The sequence below is a fragment of the Solanum dulcamara genome, chromosome 9 (assembly GCF_947179165.1).
Source record: "Solanum dulcamara chromosome 9, daSolDulc1.2, whole genome shotgun sequence".
NCBI classification, from domain to species: domain Eukaryota; kingdom Viridiplantae; phylum Streptophyta; class Magnoliopsida; order Solanales; family Solanaceae; genus Solanum; species Solanum dulcamara.
The window spans coordinates 70,936,519-70,943,561 of record NC_077245.1 but is presented as its reverse complement, the minus strand read 5'-3'; positions in this window follow the sequence as shown (position 1 = coordinate 70,943,561).

Genomic DNA, 7,043 nt, shown 5'->3' with positions numbered 1-7,043 from the left:
ATTTTATATTAGATTTTAAAAATTTATTTTTAAATATCTGTTTAGTCGAAATTTAATCAAATTTTGAAAATATTATCTTTAAATATTTTCAAGTTTCAATTCCACTCAACAAAACTTTCAATTTTTTTTCAACTAAGATACATGTCCAAATACATTTCAAGTTTCAAAAATCATAACTTTTAAAAAATTAAATTTTCAACTTCAAATTTTATGATCAAATAAAAGCTTGAAGTTTCATTTTTCGAATCTCAGGCTCTCAGCCAATGTTAGTCATTGATTTATCGTAGAAAATATATAATTATACCCCAATATTTATACAAAATAAATAAATACAGCACTCGTTTTTTTTTTGGGGTGTTTATTTCGATCACTCAACTCTAATGAGTAGTGTCATTTGGTATAAGTGTTGGGAAAAAAAAAAAAGCTTCAATGATTGATATGCTGAGTACTATTTTCTCTATGGCTCTGTCTCAAAATAAATAGCATTTTGCAAAAAAATTAATAACAAAAAAAGTATTTTTAAAAATTTAAGACAAAATTTAATATGATTTTTTAACTATATTTTTATACTCATTTTTCTTAAAAAGGTTTAATTTTTAAAAAATATTTATTAAATATTAATAGTAGTTTAGTGTCACGCCCCATATTTCTCACTTCGCTAAATGAAGAGCGAGTTTTAGAAAAAGAGTTTTTCAATTTAAGTACCTATTTTGAAAAAAGAATTTATGTTATCCAAGTCGTCACTTGAAAATAAATTTTGTTGTTCCATGTTATCTTAAAATCTCTAATCAAAAGGGAGTTGAGTTTTTATTTTTATTGGTCTACGAACTAAAATTCAGATAAGAAATTTTGTCAATCGAGAAAAAGGTATCAAACACCCCTTGAGTTCCGTAATTCTAGCACAATCGCTTTATTACTCATATCTGGCTGAACTTAATTTTTGAATATCTTATGCTTATGAGCTTAAAAAACTGCTTATGTCTCACCTTCTTTGATTTATTTTAAATTTGTTTCAAAACTGTCTTATTTAAGTAGTGTATGGTGTACTGACACCAATCTTTTTTAGTTTTGCCACAAATTATTAATTTGTTTGTATGTCGCAACTAAAATTTGCATAATGCTCTTCATATCATAATATTTACTTGTTATTACTATTAGCCTAATCATGCTCCTAACAGTTCAATTAAATAAAATTTAATTATTAAAATCATTTAAAAATTCAAATCTTCTTGTAAAAGTCGAAAGGCTATAAATCATTTTTTTGATTTAAACTTAATCGTTCTAACTCACTAAGAAAAATGTTCAACAACCAAAGTTTATTACATAGATCAACATAAATATGTTAATTTAATACTCTAAATAAGACTCATCACTAAAAAAATACAAAGAAAATTACATATTTTATTTTATTTTACTTTATTTTCTCAACAAAAAAAATAGGAAGACGGTATTATTAAGCATACAAAGTGAAAAATAGCTTACTTCATTAAAACTAAATTTCATTCAAATATCAATTAATTTTATAACGTAAAGTATCGAATTTCATTATAAAATTGACATAGCGTCAAGTATTGAATTTCATTATTAAATTAATTTTATTCTAAATTTAATAACATCAAAATTTTCAATCCATTTCATACTATAAAGTCAAAGTTAAACACACATAAAATTTGAACAACTTATAATCATTAAAATCAAGTCTTATACAATTATAACAATAAATATCAAATGTTACTTTTATGAATATTATTTTTTTAAAAAAATAAATCATGATAAAAAATCACAAACTCAAAATTGTAAAAGCAAATCTCGAACTCCACTTTATTTTTCTTTTTTCTTTTTCTTTTGTTGCTGTGCGTTTTTGTTTTTTGTTTTGCTCTCTTCTATATTGTGCCTATTTTTTTCTCTGTGTGTGTGCTGTGTGTGAATGTGTATGTAGTGTGATGATTTTTCTTATTTTCTTTTTTTGTTTGTGTGTGTGGGGTGGGGGGTTGTGTGTGTTGTGTGGGGTGGGGTGGGGGGGGGGGTTGTGTTGGTTGTGTGTGTGTTTGTGTTTAGTTTTTTTTTTTTGGTCAATAAAACATATAAATAATATATAATGATAGAGATATTAGCTAATTATTTTTAACGGATAAAAATATAGAAAAATTAAGTAGCTAGTTTTAAATAAACGTAATTGAAAAAAATATTAAATTACTAGGTTATTTATTAATTATTTAAACAAAAATATATTTTTGTATAAATTTTCTTTTTTTTTTGAAAAATAGAAACAAATTTTATCCTAAAATGTAATTCAATTTTTTGTAATTTTCAAATTTAAATTTATTAAAATAAGATAAAAATAAAAATATCTAATTTAGATCTAAAATAAATATTTAAACACTAAAATGTGTGAAACTTTATGTTTGGTCAAAAATAAAATATTCACATTTAATAAACTACATGTTATAGTCATTTGCATTTTTGATCAATTTAAACATAAGCAAATTATATCAATGTGATTAAAATAGTTCTATAGCATTATTATTATTACACTAAATCTAATAATCCTATGTAAATTTAACCATTATACTGTAAGCTTTTAAAAATATTTGAGCCTATTTGGATTGATTTAGTTCGAGTGTTTTTAAGTTAAAATAACTTTTAAATGATTTTGTGATCTGAGTAAAAAAAAAATTAAAAATCTTTTAAATAATTTTAAACCAAAATAACAAAAATAAATCATAAAATATATCCAAGCAGACTCTTTATAGCGTATAAGAATGTAAGAGCCTATTTACATTGATTTTTTATTTTTGATTTATAAGTCAAAAATTATAAGTTAGAAATTCTAACTTATACCTTTTATCTTATTTTAGCATTTTAGATTAAAACTGAGTGTTTGCAAGTACTTTTTTTAATTTATTCAAACACTTCAAAAATACTTAAAATGAGTCAATTCAAACAGGCTATAACTCGTTTGGATTGACTTATAAGTTGATTATAAGTTGTTTTCAGCTTTTTGAGTGTTAGACTGATCAACTTAAAATCATTTTATACTTAAAATAAATCTAAAAAAATAATTAAATTTATTTGACTTAACTTATGTTAAACAACTATAAGTTTGAGATACCCAAATCAAAAATTATTGATATGTATTTCACACATAATAAAAATTTAGGGCATCACATGGTACTTTTCATTCCAAATATTATCAACCCCTATCCTAGGCTGCTGCACCTTTTTTGGGATTATTATTCTAGAAGATTCTTCCTAATCTTAATCCTTAAGCAAGAAGGGGAAAAACAGTTTTCCTTTAACTTCCAAATAAACAGAATAATAAAAGAAGTCAACTTCTAATAAGTCTGATTGTTTATTTCCCTTTATTTATTTAAGAATTTAGTTTTGTAATTTTTATTAAGATAAACTGCACTATTTTACCTAATGTAAATCTAAATCAATTATGTAAATCTAAATCAATTATGTAAATCTAAATCAATTAAATTTCGAATGCCAAATAATTATAAAAAAAATCTCCTTAGTACTAATTATTTTCAGAAAATATTTTTTAAAAAATAAATAAATAAAACAAACAAACGTCATTAACAGTAACTGCAGTGAGCTAAGCAATTGTCACTGCACTTAGCAGCCTTGGCCCCCAAGTAATTAAATTTTACACTTTAGTCCTTCAACTCACTGAAACTGCTATTTAAAGGTGGACTCTTTTAACAAAATTTTTTAAAAAATTCCTCTCATTTTCTTCACTCTTAAGTCTCTGTTTTTTCTCTGTTCTTCACTCAAAATCAAAAAAAAAGAAATTCACAATCTGGGAAAAAAATATGGAATTAGAATACAAGAAGAAGAAGCGGAATTATCTTCCTCCACCAAGACGGGGACAAATAATGGTGAAAATCATGAATTCTTTGATAAAATCTGCAGCTGAGTTTGTTAATGGCGGATCGAGAAATAAAAAGGAAAATGGAAAATCCCCAGGAGAATCTCCAAATTGTTTTGATTCTGGTGCTGATTCTGATGGATCATATAGATGATGGGTGTTTTTTTACAAGTTTTATGAAGATGGGGGAGTTTTAATGTAAATAATGGGAAATTCTGTTTCCCCTGTTTTTCTTCCTTTACAGCTTCATGTTTATAGTATACCTTTTTTTTTATTTAATTAAAATCTCTTTATTTTTATTTTGTTTGTTGTTGTTTCATATTTAATTATTATGAGTGTATGAAATATTGATTATGAAATAGAAATGAGTCTATTTGTTGTATAAATGCCCAAATGATTCAATTATTAAGAGTGTGTTGTAAGAGATCAGCAATTATTAAGCAGAGTCTTCTTCCCTCTTTGCCTTTAATTATATCGAAAAATGACTCATAAATTTTATTATGATCGATTGTTTCATTAATTATCTTCGGATTTCATTATCAAAAAGTGTTTCCACGATTTTTTGTACTAATTTCTCCAATCATATTACAAATTTTCCTGGCATAAATTTTACTTATTGTTAATAGATGCGGAAGCTTTAGTTCAGGAAGAAATCTTGGAATTTGTTCTCTTTTTAACAAGTACTACCCTCCAATTTTGATTTTGAATATTGGATCACCAATTCACCATGTGATAAAATGTGCAAGTTTACAAGATTTCAGGATGAACAAAGACCATATTTGAATTGTAAAAGTCTCATGAATTCTCCTACTAATTAAATATTAATTTCAGTATTGATTTGACCCTAAGTTTAATATGGTACTTTATTTGACAAAATTATAATATAGAAAAGTGACAAGCTTATCTCCAAAAGATTTGATATGCCTTTTGCCTTCTTTACATAAAAAGATTATTTACACAATAACAATATAAGTGAAGTTTGGAGATAATAAAGAAAAGAGTCCAAATCAATCTAGAGAAAAAAGTAATCCAATTATAAGAAATATCAGATAGTAACTAAATAATAAATGTACGACAATAAAATAAAATAATAATCGAAGTATAATAAAAAAACAAATAGTAACAAAATCAAAGGACAAGCAGCTTCGTGCTTTCCACAACTTTTTATTTAAAGTCACGTCTTTAGTAAGTTAAAATTATGTCATGCCATGACTAATCACTTTCCTTGATGCTTTTTTGGGTCTAATTCTACCTCTACTTTTCCTTGATGTTTTTTTTGGGTCTATCTCTAATTCACACCTCCGCACTGGAAAATTCATACATTCACTCTTCATATGTTCGAATCATTTTAGTTTTGCTTTTCGCTTCTTGTCGTCCAGGAAAGTCACTGCCACCTTGTTATATATATTCTCATTTTTAATATTAGCTCTCCTAGTATGCTCACACATACCTCACAACATTCTCATTGCTGTCACTTTCAACTTTAGAATGTTTAACTGACCGACATAACTCCAACCTATACAAAATATGTATTTAATATATATTACAATAATTTTTAGTTATTTTTTTAAACATGATTTTTTCAATTGAAATTCATTTCTCAAAATTTAAAGTAGAATACATGTTTTGTTTAAATACAATTTTAATTTTTAAATATTACTCATATTTTAACTTTAACTTCAAATACATTTTTCAAATATCGCTCAATTTACGTCCAAACACGCATCTACCTAATTTCAATGCATAATGTTTAATATTTACTTGTGCACTTTCTAGCCATACTTTTCACGTTTATTTTCGAAGATTAGATGGAAATAGGTTACAAAAACCTACACGAAAGTTTCATAAGTCGTTTTCTTTTTTCTTTTCTTACTAGTTTCTTCTTCTTTTGAATTTTGTCGTGGTATCTAAGTAATTAAATTAGTCAATTTTTGGTTGGCATCCTCTTTAATTAGCAACTAAGATAATGATAAAGACTTAAACTCTTACAATAAAGTCAAATAGTATAATATTATTTATTAGAAAGAAGAAGCCATAGTTAAAGTAGCTCATGGACATTGGTTGGGTTGTGATGCAGTGATAGATTGATCCATCCTTAATCAGAGGTTTTGGATTCAAATTCTGGATATGACAAAAATCTTGTTGAGAGCGCCACACTTAAATAGACCCTGCAGTACGCAATTCAAATTTAATTGAATTTCCACATATTTCGAACGAGTGGAAATCCAAAAAAAAGAAAGATATTTTTTCATGAGCTGAAGTAGGAAAGGGGTTGACATCCATAAGTTGTATTATTATTATATCTATACTATTCTATAGTAATTTTTCAACTACGCGTTACAAATTTGGTGGTCGTTTGATTTAAAAATTAGGTTATCTCATCATTATAATTATGAGATTTTGGAAATCTATATTCTACTATTATTACTTTAATTAGTTTTAAAAGTAATTATTTAATTAAAAAAATCTCAATTTGTCAAAATAAACAAATAAAAAAGAGAATCTAATTTTTATATAATGAACTTTTTCGCTTTATACGTTGGTCCACAATTCATCAAATATCGACCTATCGTCTTTTTTTTCAGTCAGCTACCTCGCTACCTCTCAACCGTTTCAGAAAACTTCTCCACTTTCAACATAATTGTTTTCCTAATGCGAAAGAATGGGGTAATCATGCATGATACTTCTTGACCCCGTCTTCGAGGAATAATAGAACTAGCGATCCGTCCAGTGTGGTTCTTTCGCGATATGATATAGTCTTTGAGTGTCTTCCAATGATCTTCTAACTTTAAAAGAAGTCGGTAGAAAAACTCTATTATGCACCTACGACGGCCCCTTCTCTCTACCTTTCCTATCTCTTGAGTCTTGACCATAGAAATAAACGGAGGGAGTAGTAACTTAGCTAAATTATTATAAGATAAAAGTAATCGAACAGAGAAATGAAGTTTACCTGGTCAAGGAGATTAAGTAATTTAAGGAGAAAGAGCATATAAACAAGAATAAAGGCTGTTAAATTTTGAATTGATTTAATCAGATTTTAGTTAATACAGTAATCTTGAACTAAACACGTTGACTTGTTAAGTAAATGACACGTTTGATACATTTGCCATTTATATATACAAAATTATTATTGTTCTACAGTTATGTGATACATATATACATTCGTATC